The 16,923-nt window shown below is 42.9% G+C and overlaps 1 protein-coding gene across 2 annotated transcripts in view; it reads left to right on the forward strand.

The window, feature by feature from the left end:
- RHBDF1 (rhomboid 5 homolog 1) overlaps nucleotides 1-16,923 on the forward strand; it is a 52,628-nt gene that overhangs the window by 16,141 nt on the left and 19,564 nt on the right. The window lies entirely within an intron of this gene.

Raw genomic sequence — 16,923 nt, forward strand, 5'->3', positions numbered from 1 at the left:
ACTGAATAAAACTAACATGACTCATGATGGTCTGATCCAAGCTCACGCTGCCCGTTTGTGGGTGAACAATCCAACACTTGGTGAAGTTTACTTCCCTGTGAGAGGAAGAGCTGATGTCATGCTTGGTCATCACAAGCCAGTTGTCCCCTGGCTGGGATCAGTTTCGTGATACCCCAAAATTCAGAAGGATCATGAGGCTCTGCTTTTGTAGTGTATTTCATGCTGAAAAGATCAAGACCAAATGAACTTTTACCCTTCTGCTCCTGAATGGTTTCTGAACTCATTTTAGGACACTTGCCTTGTGGTTTGACAGATGTAACATCCCAGTCAAACTTCCAGCCCAGTGTGCTGTTCTTTTTTGGTGCCAGAAGTGAGAGCCCCTTGGGACTCACCATCTGCTCACTTCCCAACAAAGTGAAAAAACAATCAGTTATAACCTAGGTGGCCTAGTGGGTAGAGTGCTGAACTTGAAGGAAGATCCAAGTTCAGATCCTGCCTCAAACACTTACCAACTGTGTGACCCCGAGCAAGTAATTTGACTTCTGTTTATCAGTTTGCTCATCAGTAGAATGGAATTGAACTCATTGGCCTCAAAGGTCCTTTCCATCTCTAAATCTGTGATCCTGTGACCTAGGATCCCATTTAGTCCAAAGAAACGAGTTTAGACTCAGTGTCAGGAAAAACATCTTGATAGTGTGTGGGTCAGAGACCACTACTCACATTAAAAATAGAGACAGTTCTTGAGAAAAGGTAAAAAGGAGTTTATTACTTTCTCATGAGAAAGGACATACCCCAGTGTGGCCCAAGATGATGCCAGCACATGTGTGTGTGTGGCATACAGCTCCAAGCAAGTTATATAGACCCTAATGCAGAGTTCCCCCCACCCTCCCCATGGCCTCCTCTTCCCATTGACTGGATTTGGAGCTCACATTCTAAACACGGAATCTTTTCCCAGCAACAGAGAACAAAAGAACAAAAAGACAGATGTGAGACCAGGGAAAAGGGAGTAAAAGCTAGATAAAACAGGATCTTGCAGGTGTCTGTCTACTGATGTAATTTCTTATCTACTTTCTCAGCAGAGCAGTTTCTAAAAATATAGAAGGGGTGCAGGGTCGGGGGTGGATAGTAGGAGAGACAAGGTCTTTTCCTATGCTGAGGGTGGGGGGGCTTCACTATTTCAGTATTCCACTCAACAGTTAGAGCATTCCAGAAAATGAACAGCTGCCTGGAGAAGTAGATAGTCCCCTCAGTTGGGGGAGGGGTCAGGCAGAGGCTGGATTACTTTTCTGTAGTAGGAATTCCTTTCATAGTGTAGATTCCAGTGTTCAGATTCTGTAATTCTGTACTATGTAGCTTCTAGTTATGTGACTTAGCCAGGACCACAAAGCTAGTAAGCTGATGGAGCCTAGGATTTAACTCAGGTCTTCTGCAGGTACTGAATCAAGTATTGGAAGAAGGAAGGGTAGAGGGGATTGGTTATCACCTGAGATCACAGTCCAGGAGGAGGACCCTGAGACTTGGCTGGCGGCTGGTGTTTAGGGATAGGGCCTTGTACATGACTCAATAAATATTTATTGATTTGATTTAATGAGTTGGAAGATAATCCTAAAATGAGTCTGGAGCCTCAGGTACAGAGCACTGTTTCCCTATTCCTTCGTTCTTGCTAAGTTCTGGGGAAAACAACCTAAAAACTTCAGTCATACCCAGGTCGCATCCATAGGGATAACAATAGCACCTATCTCCCAGGATTATTGTGAGGATCAAATGATATTGTTGTTATTATCCAGCCCCTTACTTCTGCCTGAGAGCATCCTCCTTGGAGAGACAATGTAGAAGAGAGAAGGGTGCTGGAAAGCCTTTATGACCCTTGGGATGGGATTGATTTCTATGGGAGACTCCTGCTTAATGGGAAACATTCAGAGAAGAGCCACAAATTAAGGGCCAAGGAATTGGTGGTGTTTTTTCCTGGAGAAGCGAGGTAACTGGCACATGAAAGACTTTAGCAGAGGGAAGCTGAGGAGCTTCATATTCCCAGAGGGGCTGATAAGAGCATAAAGACTGTAGAGATGGAGAAACCAAAGCCCAGAGAGGTCGTGAGCTTGGGCAGGCTGCTCGCTGGCCCTGAGTAAAAGAGGCCTAGAACTTTTTCCAATCCAGGGTTTTGTTCCTGTATGAGACCTGTGGGTGGGAACTGGGTGGGGCCTGGGTCCCGCCTCCTGCTGCTTGGTCCTGCCTTCTACCCACTGTTGATGCTAGGCTGAGGTATGGTCTGGGTCTACATGACTAACAGTCAACACGACTTTGCTCTGTGTGTGTGTGTGTGTGTGTGTGTGTGTGTGTGAGAGAGAGAGAGAGAGAGATAGAGAGAGACTGAGAGACAGACTGAGAGACGGAATGATTGAGGCAGAGAGAGACACTATGTGTGTGTCTATGTGTGTGGTGGTGGGAGGGGAGGGGTAAGATTGGAGGGAGGAGGAGGGGGGAGGCTTGGAGTTTAAAGAGCTTGTTCTGCAGGTGCTCTAGGGAATTTAGATGGGGAGATCTGGCAGAACTGGGGTGGTTAGAGAAGGCAACCTGGTGAAGGGGGTATGGGCTCCAGGCCTGGAAGACTGAGGAGGATTTGAATATAACAGGGAACACAGGCTGGGGAGGAGATGCATTTGAGTGTCTTTTTAGGGAGAAGAGGATGCCTTTGGAGATCTCAGGAGATCTCAGGGTATGAGTTAGGCAGTGGAGGAGATACAAAGCTTTGGTAAGACAAAGATAAAGATATCTATGTTACATTGTATTACATGAGATGCAAGCAATGTTGGTATGTGATGGTCCAGTTGGGGGAAGGTCCTTAACCAACAGAGGAAATCAGAGAAGGCTTCCTGGAGGTCGCGTTTGTGTTAATAATAATAATAATAATTATGATAGCTAACATAGACTTTTAAAGGACGAATAGGAATTCAGTAGATGGAGTTGAGTGGGGTGTTAAAAATAATTGTCTTACCAAGAATTCGACCTGACCATGAGTGAATTTAGAAAAAAATTTTTATTTCATGTCGTTTCTAACGTGTGACTTGGCCTTTAAACCCTTGTGAAAAAGGGTCCCATCCTAGGTGCAAGCACACCTCAAAATAATTACAAAACTTTTACAATCACCCTGATTGGAATTTCTCACCTTGAATCCCATTGGTCAGCATCTTCTAGTTTCTACATTTCAGTTCCCTTCTCATATACTTTGTTCTTTATAAAAGGAAATGCCAAGCCAAAGATACTTTTAGTCTCCTTCCCATTTGTCTGCCTCAGATAGTATGAGAGTTGCTGAGAGAATTGACAAAAGCTTGAGTTTGAAGATTCGAACCCAGGATATCAATGATAAAAAGTCCCATTATCTAAGACCCCTGTCTGGGTTAATGGACCTCTTACACTTGGCCTGGTGTTTCAACAGTTCGGCTAGCAGCTGCTGTAGGGGTGAAAAACCCAACAACAAGAATGCTGCAAGCCTGGGTTCTTTTGATCTGCTTCACTAAGGAAAGCAACGTTAAGGGCTTAACAATCTTACTTTAATCCAGCGTACAAATATCATTCACTCAGCTGAGGGGGAAAAGCCAGCACCCTGAGCTTCAGAGCAAATACAAACAGGGCAAATAAATATGAGTCAACAGATAGATTTCCATCTGACAAAATCCCAATATACAGTTACCAGAGAAGCATCAACATCTGAGTTTTCTCCAAAGCTGGGGGCTCACAACAACGGCTGGTCCAGAATCATGCTTCACTCCTGCTGTGTGGCTCAGAGCTCCAAAGGAGGAAGCCAACCTCTGGGTTTATATATCTTGTTCAGGGTCAGAGGTGAGTCACACATGGGACTTACCCATGTGGTCTAAAAGCATCACAAAAATGCAACTTAAACCCATGTGGTCTAAAAGCCTCTGATGTCATAAACATGTCAGTCAAACCCATGTAAACTAGGATTTCCCTTGAGGCAAGGAGGTCATGAAGGACTCCTAATTTGATCAAGGAAATAAAGGCCAGACTCTTCAAGGGCACTTGGTTGAGTAAGTGCTAAGAGCCCATGTTGATAGCCAATACACCTGACAGTTTTGTTGTTTTTTTTTGAGATACTGGCAAAAGGCCTTCTCAGAACAAAGAAAAGGAGTCTGCCTTTTAGATATGCTGATTGTCAGGTGGCCAACAGCTCCCTAAGGTCCCCCCACAAGCAGTTTTATTTCTTACATTAGCCAGCAGTATGACTTCAAATCTTGTTTCATATAATTTCTGTGGAAACAAAATTCAGTCATCCATTACATAGGGGATCTAGACATGGGATTCAGAGGTGGAAAAAGATAGGCCACATGTGGGGAATCTTCAAGTTGGGCCAGAACATAGGGTGGGCAAAAGGATGGAGGCTGATATGAGATCAGGCTGGAAAGGTAGGGTGGTACCAGATGTTGGAGCTTCTTGAATAAGAGGGTAAGTCAAGTCAAGCTGATTATTGAGCACCTACTATGTGGCAGACTCTATGCTGAGCACTGGTGCTACAAAGAAAGGTATAAAACAATCCTTGCCCCCAAGGAGCTCACAGTCTAATGGGGGAGAAAATATGCAAACAACTGGGTACAAATAAGATATAGACAGTATACACCAGATAATCTCAGAGGGGAAGGCAGTAAAATCCAGGAAGGTGGGGAAAGACTTTTTGTAGAAAATGGGATTTTAGCTGGGATTTGAGGAGCTGGGAGGTAGAGGTGAGGAGGGAGAGAATTCCAGGCATGAGGGAGAGGGGCAATCAGGGAAAATGGTGACTGGGGACATGACTTGGGAGGAACAGCAAAGAGGTCATTGCCACTGGATAACAGAGTACGAAGGAGGAGGCAGGGATGGGAGTGACATGTAGGAAGACTGGAAAGAGAAGAGGGAGCCATGTTATGAAGAGCTTTAAAAGCTGTGTTTGATCATGGAGGTAATAGGGAACCGCTGGAGTTGATTGGATAAGGGGAAGATTTTTGATCAGAGGTATGATATGAAAGGACCTGTTAGGAGGCATTACTTTACTGTGAGTGGCTGATAATAAAGGCTGCCAGCTACTACTATTACCTGATTTGGTGTTTTGCATACATTCTGTCATTGGATTTTCACAACAATACTGGGAGGTAGGATCTATTAACACTCTCATTTAACAGGTGTGAAAACTGAGGCTTTGAAAAGTCGTGATTTATCCAAGGTTACTTTTCCACCAAGTGCTTGAGGCAATATTTGAACTCAGGTCTTCCTAGTCCCAAGTCTAGCGTTCTATCCGTTATCTTCTAACAATCTACTAGAGTGGTAGGGCATAGAGAGAAGAGAGAAGAGGAGGTAGATGTTGAAAATGCAACAAAAACAGAATGTTAGTCTTGTTAGTGGGTATACCTTTTCGTGGTTTTTAGGGTATTTTTCTTCGTATCCATAATAGTATTCCCTTTTTATAGAGGAGGAAACCGAGGCCAGAGGGGTTCAGTGACTTCTCCATGGCTATGCCATCAGTAAGTGGCATATCTAAGACTCAAAATCCAGTGCTTACTTTGGATCCCACATCCTTGAAGTGAAGCCCTGGGGATATTTTTTATGAACAAGAGCTGAGAATTAGAGGGGCCAGGGTGGTCTTATGCAGTTCCTTCATTTTCTTGCCTTGGGTTTCCTAATTCAGGCAGACTTCCTAGGTAACAATAGGAAGGCAATGGCATTAGGTTGGGTCCAGATCAGGTTCCACCAGTAACCGGCACAAGCTTTAGAGCATTGGGTTCTTCCAGGCTTTGTGGAAGTACCCTTCCTGGCCTGGAGCAGCCTCTGGTTACACTTGATTCTCAACTGCCCCCCCATTGAGGCTGCCTGCCTGCTGACTTGTGGCACAGCGGTCAAAGCAGAAGAGCGGTTAGGTCAGGTTGGCTATGTATATAAATAGGCATACTTGGATAGGTTTCTGTTGTTCTACTGATACAGTTCCAGGCCCTCCCACACATCTTCCATTAGTTAGGGGAAGGGGGAGAAGGTTCATAAAAAACATGAATAGAATAAAAGCAAGGAAAATGAAACCACAATGAAATAGTTTCCACCCATCTCTCAGTAGGGGTACAGAACTGACCTTGTCTGGAGTAGCTTTTTAGGGGTCTAGAAACTGGCAGGGATAGCCCAGTGTATTGGGAATCAAGATGGGCTCTTAGCACTTATTCAACCAAGTGCCCTTGAAGAGTTTGGCCTTTGTTTCCTTGATCAAATTAGGAGTCCTTCATGACCTCCTTGCCTCAAGGGAAAAGCCTAGTTTACATGGGTTTGACTGACATGTTTGTGACATCAGAGGCTTTTAGACCACATGGGTTTAAGTCACATTTTTGTGACGATTTTAGGTCACGAGGGGGAGTGGCATGTGTGACTCACCTTTGACCCTGAACAAGATATATAAACCCAGAGGTTGGCTTTCTCTTTTGGAGCTCTGAGCCTCAGCAGGAGTGGTGCATGACTCTAGGCCAGCCGTTACTATGAGCTCCCTGGCTTTGATGTTGATGCTACTCTGGTAACTATGAATTGGGATTTGAATCAGACAAGGTCTGTCTGTTGATGTTTGTATTTGCTCTGAAGCTCAGGGTGCTGGCTTTTCCCCCTCAGCTGAGTGAATGATATTTGTATGTTGGATTAAAGTAAGATTGTTAAGCCCTTAATGTTGCTTTCCTTAGTAAAGCAGATGGAGGAATCTGGGCTTGCAGCATTCTTTGTGCTGGTTGTTGTTGGTTTTACACATAGCTGGATTGTTGCAACACCCAGCAAGGACAATGTGGCTGGATTGTAGAGGGGAAGGAAAGAGAGTAACATAGAATAAGGATGGGAAAATAGGTTGGGACTGAGTTGAGTAGGGCTTTTAGTGCTAAACAGAGGCACTTAGAAGGGGTACTAGTCTCAGTCATTTACTAGCTATGTCACCCTGGGCAAGTCACTTAACCCCAATTGCCTCCAAAAAAAAAAGATACTAAAAGTAGTGGAGAGATTTAGGGAAATCGATTTGGCAGCTGTGTGGAGGATGGTTTGGAGAGGCAGGGAGACCAGATGGGAGGCTATTGCAATAGTCCAGGGGAGATGTCATAAGGGCCTGCGGTAGGGTATATATATAAATAGGCATACTTGGATGGGGTTCTGTTACAGTTCTGGGTCTTCCTATATATCTTCCATTAGTTAGGGGGAGAGGGTTCATAAAATACATGAATAGAAATAAAAGCAAGGAAAATGAAACCACAATGACATGGTTTCCTTAGAGCATTCATGAGAATCTAGATGCAAGAGATAATTGCAGAGACAGAAATGACAGGCAATTCATGGGATATGTGGGATCAGGGAGAATGAGGAGTCCAGGATCACACATTCAAATATACAATTTATGCATATGTACAAATCATCCCGGGTGTAAAGAAAGGGGCAGTAGATTTGGAGCCCAGGTGACCTGAAGTCAGGAGACCTTGGTTCAGTCCCAGCTCTGACATTTACTTGCCCTGGGTAGGTCACTGCATACCTCCTTGTTTCAATCAACTCAGTTGTAAGATAGGGATAATAATACTATGAGGAAAGCATTATGGGAATGTGAGCTGTTATTATTTTCTTCGTGCCTCCCTCATGGCTTGGTGTACCCTGTGTACTCCAAAAGCATTCAGTAAATGTTCTTAAAAAAATTTTTAGAGCTGCCTTTTTACACCAGTCATTTCAAGATTACGGTCCCTTCCTCCACAACTACCCAGTGATATGTCCCTTTTAACAGAGAAAAAGTGTTAAGCAAAGCCTGGATTACTGTAGTAATTGCTATAGTAATCCAGGGTCCCTGGGTCCTACTACTCACTCATTTATCAAACTGGAGGCTTTAGCTCCAGTTTTTTCTCAAGGAGTCTGGGAATCCCCAAATTGTATGAATTAGGGTTCCAGTATTAAGTCTCTGATTGGTGCTATTCCCCCAACATTTACTGATCTTGAACCCTATAGAAGAGTTAAATAAGCATCTCTCCTCCTCCTTGAAGTAAGGTAGGGGGCTACAGAAGGGGAACATCACATGTACTGTCAGACTAGGACTTTGTGCTGACCAGCTTTGCTGAACAGGTTTTTTGTTTGGTTACAAGTAAATGCTTGAGGGTTTGGACAGAGTTCTTATCCTGAGTCTCCCACTCATGAATAGGTTGATAACTAGGAATAGGAGTCTGATGTAAGTGATAGAAAAATTACCATACTGAGAGGGAGCCTTGGAGACCTGTGTTCACCTTAAGTTAGATACTTAATTAGCTGTTTGACCTTGAACGAGGTCACTTCTCTGTTAGAATTATTATTAATTTTGTCGAAGTGGGGCATTTTTCTAGGTGGGATATTCCTGGGTTCCTGAGCTGGTCCAGTTGGTGACCTTATGAACCAGAGCTGTATCATCCCAGTCAGTTAAGTAATTACACCTCTGAGTTTTAGTTACTCAAATAGCAATAAGACTCAAGGTTTCTATAAAAAAATTGCCTTGTAAATCTCTAAAGGCTGGAGAAATGGGAGTGACTTTTCATCATTCTATGAGGGTGTTTTATGAAGTAGATGATCTCCCTACTCAGACATGCTATGATTCTGTGATTAGATGACTAGGTAGCATCCCTTTAATGGATGCAGGAGATTCCCCCTACCAAGAAAGGTCACTGGATTTGGAGGCAGAGAACCGGGATTGGAATCATGAATTTTCTACTTATTGTCCATGTGATTTTGACCAAATCATTTTGTCGTTCTGAGTCTTTCTCATCAATAAAATAAGGGAGTTGGATTAGATGATTTTTTTCTTAAATTTTTTTTTACTAACCTCTTTGTTTTTAATATCTCTTTATTCCCCAATATAACATTCCCTTCTTTCCCTCTCATTGAATTATCCTTTGAAAAAAGAACAAAAAAGAAAGCATAATTAACCATCACATCAGCCAAGTCTGACATGATATACACAGTATTCTGCATCCACAGTCTTTCACCTCTGCCAAGAAGAGGAGGTACGTTCTCATCTCTTTTTGAGGGGTCAAGATTGACTATTATTATTTCCACAGAATTTAGATTGCTTTTGTTTTTACCATTTACATTGTTGTGGTCATTGTGTATATTCTTCTGGGTCTTTGCACTTCACTTTGCATCAGTTCATATAAGCCCTCTTGTGCTTCTTGAAATTCATAATATTCATTGTTTCTTACATGCAGTAATACTCCATTACTTTCGTGTACCAGAATTTTTTCAGCCATTCCAATAGCAGGATATCTACTTTGTTTTCATTTATTTGCTATGGCAAAAAGTGCTGCTGTGAATATTTTGGTGTATATGGGATGTTTCTTTTTGTCGTAGCCTGCCTTCTGCTGTATGTCTGGCAGTGGAATCTCTAGGTCAGTTGCTTTCTAGAATGGTTGGAGCAATTTAAAGGTCTGGCCTCTTGCTTATCTTTCCACAACCCTTTCCCCGTTGACGTGTAACATCTTTGCCAGTTTGCTGGATTTGAGCTGAGATCTCAGAGTTGTTTTGATTTGCATTTCTTTGGTTATTAGCGATTGAGAGGAGTCTTTTATGTAGTTGTTAATAGATCACAATTTTTAAAGTAATTTTTCATCTATTTTGACCACTCGTTCATTAGGAAATGGTTTTGGTGGTATATGTTTGTTCCCCATGTATCTTGAAGATTAGACCCTTAACAGAGATTTTTGATGTAAAGATTTTCCCCTAATTGACCACTTCCCTTCATATCTTAGTTGTGCTAATTTTATTTGTCAAAGCTTTTTTAATTTAATTTCATTTAATTCAATTTAATTCAATTTTTTAAATTCAATTTCAGTTCCAAATTGTCTCTCTTCCCTCCTTCCCCTCTCCCCCACTCTTTGAGAAGGCAAAAAAAAAAAAAACCCCAAAGCCTATTACCAATAGGTATCATAAAAGCCTTTCAACTTCTTGTAATCAAAATTGCTTATTTTATCTTTTGTTTGGTTCTGTCTTTTGGTTGGGAGTTCTACCCCTAGTCGTTGTTGTAAAGGGTACTTGATATATGGTTTTTCTTCCCATTTTTTTTTATGTTATGAGTTTAATATTTGAGTCGTGTCTTTTTTGAGCTTACTGTGATACGGTGTAAGATATTGGTCTAAACCTAATTACTTCCACATTGCTTTCCAGTTAGATAATTTTTTTAAAGGTCCTTTCCAGTTTTAAATCAATGATCCCATGAAGATAATCTATTTCTCAGGCTTCTCTAGTGATGCCCATCCCTCCATTACCTCCCTAGCCCTGCTTCAGTCAGTAGATGTTTAGAGCACAGCTGGTCAAGATGGGGACCAAATGTACTGGTAAGAGACTGCTGTAGGGCTGGAGAGACTCGAGATGGGGACCAGACCAGTCCTAGGCTGACCCCTTAACCCCACAAACTGTTTTATGAATGCATTTGTCATGAGAAAGACTATTCAAGAGGAACAGAAGCCATGTGCTGCTGAGCCAGGGCAAGTCAGGAATTGACTTGGCAGGGCAGCATATGTGACCTTCCTCCTATTGAGAGGATGGATGACTGGGTCAGATCAGTCAAAACCTGGGGCTCCTGAACATTACGATAAACCACATTGTACTTTATAACATCACAACAGGGTTTTCAGAAGACTATTGGCGAGATTTGTTTTTGATGCCTTGTGGTCCATAGAAAGAACAGTTCAGGAGCTGGGGTCGGGAGACCTCAGTCCAAATCTAGCCACAGATTCTTGACTAGCTGCGTGACCCTGGGCAAGTCACTTAACCTCTGTTTGCCTCAGTTTTCTTAGCTGTAAAATGGGGACAAATAATAGCATCTATACATGCCACATAGTAGGCACTTAATAAATATTTATTTCCTTTACTTGCAGTCAAGAAGACTTCTGAGTTTGAATCCTGCCTTAGACACACTTTCTAGCTGTATGGCCTGGGGCGAGTCACAACTTTCCTTAGTTTGTGGCTTCAAAAGAGATAAAATGTTAAGGACTTTGCAAACCTTTAGGCACTTTGTAAATGCTATTTTTATCATTACTCTCTTGCATCCTTAGGGTGATAATCCTGGCATTTTGTAAACTCTGGTGTAATTGTAGAAATGTGAGCTGCTGTTATTGTTATTCTGTCTTTTTTTTTTTAAGCAAGGCATCTCCCTCTTCTTTTCCTTTTCCCTCTCCCTCTCTCCCTTTCCCTGTCTCTCCCTCTCCTTCCCCTATCCCTTTTCTTCTCCCCCTTCCTCTCTTTTTCCCATTCCTGTCTCTATCCCTATCTCTGTTACTGCAAAGTTAGTTGGGGGCAGCCATGTGTGTACAGGGTGTGTCTGGATTCCCAAGGCTCCTAGCACAGTTAGCCTTGTGGGTGTGGAGAATCTTGATGTCTCTTCCTGTGAGGAGGGGACTTTCCCCTTCCCCCAAATATGAGCTCTTCTCTGAACTGAGAATATGCTGGGGTGGGGTAGGAGAGTAGAGTCCAGGGCATTCCCTCATTCCCAGAACCCATAGGAGAAAGGGGGAGGGGGCTTGGGAGAAGGGTGGACCCCTACCTGCACTAGGGGTAATGTGGAGAGGCCAGACACAAAGGAAGGGGGATCTTGCAGAAATGCAGTCCTCAACAGGCCTGGGGGCAGACAGACAGACATGGAAGGATTGGACAGTTGGTCATCTGAGATGCTTTCCCCGAGTGACCTCACACACCCTGCTTACTCACTAAGGTCTGGCCTCATTCTTGGCTTGCCAGAGGTCTAGGGGAATGGAAGGAGGAGAATGCCAGCCCCTCCCTCTTTCCCCTTCTAGCCCAAGAAATAAACCTGTAGATTGTTAGAGATCATCTAACACATTGCCTTCATATTGCTTTCAGAGATGGAAAGCGAATCAGCCAGTTAGGACCTGAACCCATAAGGTGTTCTTAATCCTGTATCTGAGAGCTGCCCAGAGTCTGTCTCTCTGTCTCTCTGTCTCTCTGTCTCTCTCTCTCTCTCTCTCTCTTGGCTTCCTGCCTCCTGGCTTTTTGACTTGGGATGAGGCTTCAGGAGGAGAGGTGGAGGATGGTCCCTCACTCAGCCCTTCTGGTAGCTGAACTCTTGCTTAGGTTACATTTCTGTGATGTGGGTCCCCTGATTCCCTCTCGTTCTGACTAGAGGGCATGAGATATGCTTTAGGCGAGGATGCAGATTTGCCCGAGAAGTTTAGGGTATGCTGTCAATATCTGAACAAATAATGTTTTCAATTTATTTTTTTTTCCGGTTAATTAAAATATACCTTCCTTCTTTCCCACCTTACCCTCCCCCACTATTGGAAAAGAAAGAAAAACAAAATCCTTGTAACAAATATGCAAAGTCAGTCAAGACGATTCCCCGCATTGATTGACCGTGTCTAAAAATATGTCTCAGCCTGAAGTCTGTCACCTCTTGGTCCCTAAGTCTGTCACCTCCCTGTCAGGAGCTGAGTAGCATGTTCCATCTTGAGTATTCTGGAGCTGGGGTTGGCTGTTGAATTGATTAGAGTTCTTAAGTCTTTCAAAGTTCTAAGAAATATAGATTGGGGATCTACTATGGGATCTAGCCCTTAGAATGGAGAACATCAGAACTGGGAGATCCAGCCTGTTCATTTTGTAGATATTTGTAACAGCAAGCACCCTGGCACACCCAGGATGTTCTGGTAGCACAGGTTCTTTGATCTGCTTTTAAAAGAAAGGCAATCCTGGGGGCAGCGGAGGTGGGGCAGCTACAGAACTATAGCTGCAGTTGCTTCCGGCCCCAGGCCTACCTGGTGGGAGGAATTAAGTGGCGGATCAGAGCAGGAGTGCACAGCCTGCTGAAGATCTAAGTCCAGTCCGGGTTGGGGGTTCTTGGGGAAGGAGGAGTTCTGGTGTGGCAGAGCTGGCGCATCCCCCCAAGCTTGGAACATAGTTCTCTTTACTCTACAAGCAGTCATACCCCGCTGAAAAACTCAAGGGTCAAGTTAGTTGGCAGGGAACATGACCAGGCAGCGAAAACGCACCCAGATTCAGTCTCAGACTTTGGAATCTTTCTTTGGTGACAAAGAAGACCAAAACATATAGCCAGAAGAAGGCAACAGAGTGCAAGAGCCTACACCAAAAGCCTCCAAGAAAAACATGAACTGGTCTCAGGCCATGGAAGAGCTCAAAAGGATTTGGAAAAGCAAGTTAGAGAAGTAGAGGAAAAATTGGGAAGAGAAATGAGAAGGATGCAAGAAAACCATGAAAAACAAGTCAATGACTTGCTAAAGGAGACCCAAAAAAATACTGAAAAATATACTGAAGAAAACAATAGACTAACTCATGGCAAAAGAGCTCCAAAAAGCCAATGAGGAGAAGAATGCCTTGAAAGGCAGAATTAGCCAAATGGAAAAGGAGATCCAAAAGACCACTGAAGAAAATACTACCTTAAAAATGAGATTGAAGCAAGTGGAAGTTAGTGACTTTATGAGAAATCAAGATATTATCAAACAGAACCAAAGGAATGAAAAAGTGGAAGACAATGTGAAATACCTCATTGGAAAAACCACTGACCTGGAAAATAGAATCAGGAGAGAGAATTTAAAAATTATTGGACTACCTGAAAGCCATGATCAAAAAAAGAGCCTAGATATCATCTTTCAAGAAATTATCAAGTACAACTGCCCTGATATTCTAGAGACACAGGGCAAAATAGAAATTGAAAGAATCCACCGATCGTCTCCTCAAATAGATCCCAAAAAGAAATCTCCTAGCAATATTGTCGCCAAATTTGAGTATTGTGGAAACACAATCAGAATAATCCAAGATCTAGCAGCTTCTACATTAAGAGATCAAAGGACTTGGAATACGATATTCCAGAGGTCAATGGAGCTAGGATTAAAACCAAGAATCACCTACCCAGCAAAACTGAGTATCATGCTCCAAGGCAAAATATGGATTTTCAATAAAATAGAGGACTTTCAAGCTTTCTCAGTGAAAAGACCAGAGCTGAATAGAAAATTTGACTTTCAAACACAAAAATCAAGAGAAGCATGAAAAGGTAATCAAGAAAAAGAACAAGAAAAAGAAATTGCAAGGGACTTACTAAAGTTGAACTGTTTTGTTTACATTCCTCCATGGAAAGATGATGTGTATGATTCATGAGATCTCAGTATTAGGGTAGCCGAAGGGAATATGCATATATATGTGTGTTTATGTATGTGTGTATGTATGTATATATATGTATATGTGAGTGTGTATGTCTGTATATATGTATGTGTATATATATATAGAGAGAGAGCGGGCACAGGGTGAGTTAAAGATGAAGGGAAGATATCTAAAAGAAATAAAATCAAATTAAGGGATGAGAGAGGAATACATTGAGAGAGGGAGATAAGGAGAGATAGAATGGGGTAAATTATCTCGCATAAAAGTGGCAAGAAAAAGCAGTTCTGTAGGAAGAGAAGGCAGATGAGGGGGAATGAGTGAATCTTGCTCTCATCAGATTTTACCTGAGGAGGGAATACCATACACACTCAATTGGGTATCTTACCCCACAGGAAAAAAGGAGGAAGAAGATAAAAAAAGGGGGGATGATAGAAGGGAGGGCAGATGGGGGTGGAGGTAATCAAAAACAAACACTTTCGAAAGGGGACAGGGTCAAGGGAGAAAACTGAATAAAGGGGATAGGTTAGGAAGGAGCAAAATACGGTTAGTCTTTCACAGCATGAGTATTGTGGAAGGGTTATACATAATGATACACATGTGGCCTATGTTGAATTGCTTGACTTCTTAGGGAGGGTGGGTGGGAAGGGAAGAGGGGAGAGAATTTAAAAACAGATGTTCAAAAACAAAAGTTTTTGCTTGCAACTAGAAAATAAGATACACAGGCAATGGGGCATAGAAATTTATCTTGCCCTACAAGAAAGAAAGGGAAAAGGGGATGGGAGGGGAGTGGGGTGACAGAAGGGAGGGCTGACTGGGGAACAGGGCAACCAGAATATACGCCATCTTGGAGTGGGGGGGAGGGTAGAAATGGGGAGAAAATTTGTAGTTCAATCTCTTGTGAAAATCAATGCTGAAAACTAAATATATTAAATAAATAATAAATAAATAAATTTAAAAAGGCAATCTTACTTTAATTACATTTAATTACATTCGCTAGTTCAGGGGAAAGGTCAGCACCCTGAACATGGAGAAAACACAAGCAGAGAAAATACAAACAGAAAATACAAGCAGAGAAATTAGCACAAAGACCAACAGACAGGGCTCCAGCTATCTGAACAAGGTAACACAACCACCTGCATACACCACCAGGTATGGAGAGCACAGTAGTGTGCTCTCTACATCTGAGTAGTGGTGGGGTGGGCTCTGAACAAATGGTTACTCAGATTCTTGTCCAGGGAATCAAAAGGTGCTTCTCATAAGTGAACCCCCAGAGCAAAATCTCGCCTCAGAGTATATACACACTTTTGGCTAATAGGCTCAGAACCAAAAGGCATTGCAATGGTCTAGTGACTCAGTGCCTAATTAGCTTAGTACCAAAAGGTGTGAAACCTTTCTGTAGGCAAGCCTTCCTCCTAAGCAAGCCTCCCCCTAAGAAAACTTCCCCTTTAAGCAAGTTCCTCCTTATGCAAGTTCCTCCCCCAGTGGGCTCTCTGTGACTCAGGGTGGATCCTAGCTGTGATTGAACACATGTGGTCACATAGGCCTATTAATGGACAGGGAAGAACTTCCTCTTCTATTAACATTACAATATTCAAGAGTCGAGATTTGAGGAGGTGTTTGGGGAGAGAGCAATAGTAGTAACAACAGACATTTATATACCGCTTTAATATTTGCAAAACACTTTACGTATATTATCTGATTTGATGCTTATAACAGTTTTATGAGGTAGATACTATGACTTTTTTTTTTTTTTTTCATTTTACAGCTAAGGAAACTGAAGCACGGGTTAAATGCCTTGCCCATGGACACGTGTAGTGTCAGAGATGGAATTCGAACTCACGCCACTTCAGTGGCAGAAGGGGAGGTGTTAGTAGACTTCTCAGAGGATGATGGAATCTGAGTTGGGTTTTAAAGAATATGGATCCTACTAACTTGTTTGGGATTTGTCATCCAGGGATTTATTTATCTATACCTTTATGGAACCTCTTTATAATTGTGGGCTGTGACCCCTCTCAGGAACTTTTAGGAGCTCAGTCAGCCTGAATAGCAATGATGCATTCTGAAGCTGCTGGCTTCCTGCTCTGAGTGCCCATTGGGCTTTAGGATTTGGGGATGTGCTGCCTGGCTGTGTTCTTTAGGCTTGGATACAATGGGCTTCTTAGCTTCTGTCTGGTAATTCTAAAATATTGTTGGCTTTGTTGAGGGCAGGGACAGGACTCCCAGAGAAGCAGGGGCATTATGGCATAGTAGAATGAGGCCTTGACTGGAAATAGGAGACCTGGGTTCTAGTTCTGGCTCACCTACATTCTAGCTGTGGAACCATGGATGCAGTATTTTACCCTCTTTAGATCTCCACTTTCTTCTCTGTAAAAATAAAGGATGAGGCTAGGTGGTCTTTGGTGGTCTCCTTCCTCTTTAAGATTCTGTTGTTTTCTGGCTCTATCTCCAGTGGGATCAGGGACCCTGGATGAACTGAACATCCTCCACATTCATCTTACATTCTCCACTCTTCCCCTGCTTAGTACCCTCCTTGCACAGATTATCAAAGGGCTCTTTGTCTCATGAGCTCAGCCCTTCATGATTCTGACCCCTCTCTTCCAAGGCTATGAAGTCTTTCTGCCCTGGCTGAGTTTCCACAGCTAATAGTCAGGGAGGGGCCCTTGCTCTGGCCTAGGAGTATGTGTTTGTGGGGGAAAGGAGGGAAGAGAGTGGGTGGTAGTGTATGAGGAGCTTGGCTGGGGGGTTCAGCCAGAGGGACTTCTCTCTGAAAGGTCAGTGGGAATGGGTCTGATGCCACAG

Source organism: Trichosurus vulpecula, chromosome 9 (assembly GCF_011100635.1).
Source record: "Trichosurus vulpecula isolate mTriVul1 chromosome 9, mTriVul1.pri, whole genome shotgun sequence".
NCBI classification, from domain to species: domain Eukaryota; kingdom Metazoa; phylum Chordata; class Mammalia; order Diprotodontia; family Phalangeridae; genus Trichosurus; species Trichosurus vulpecula.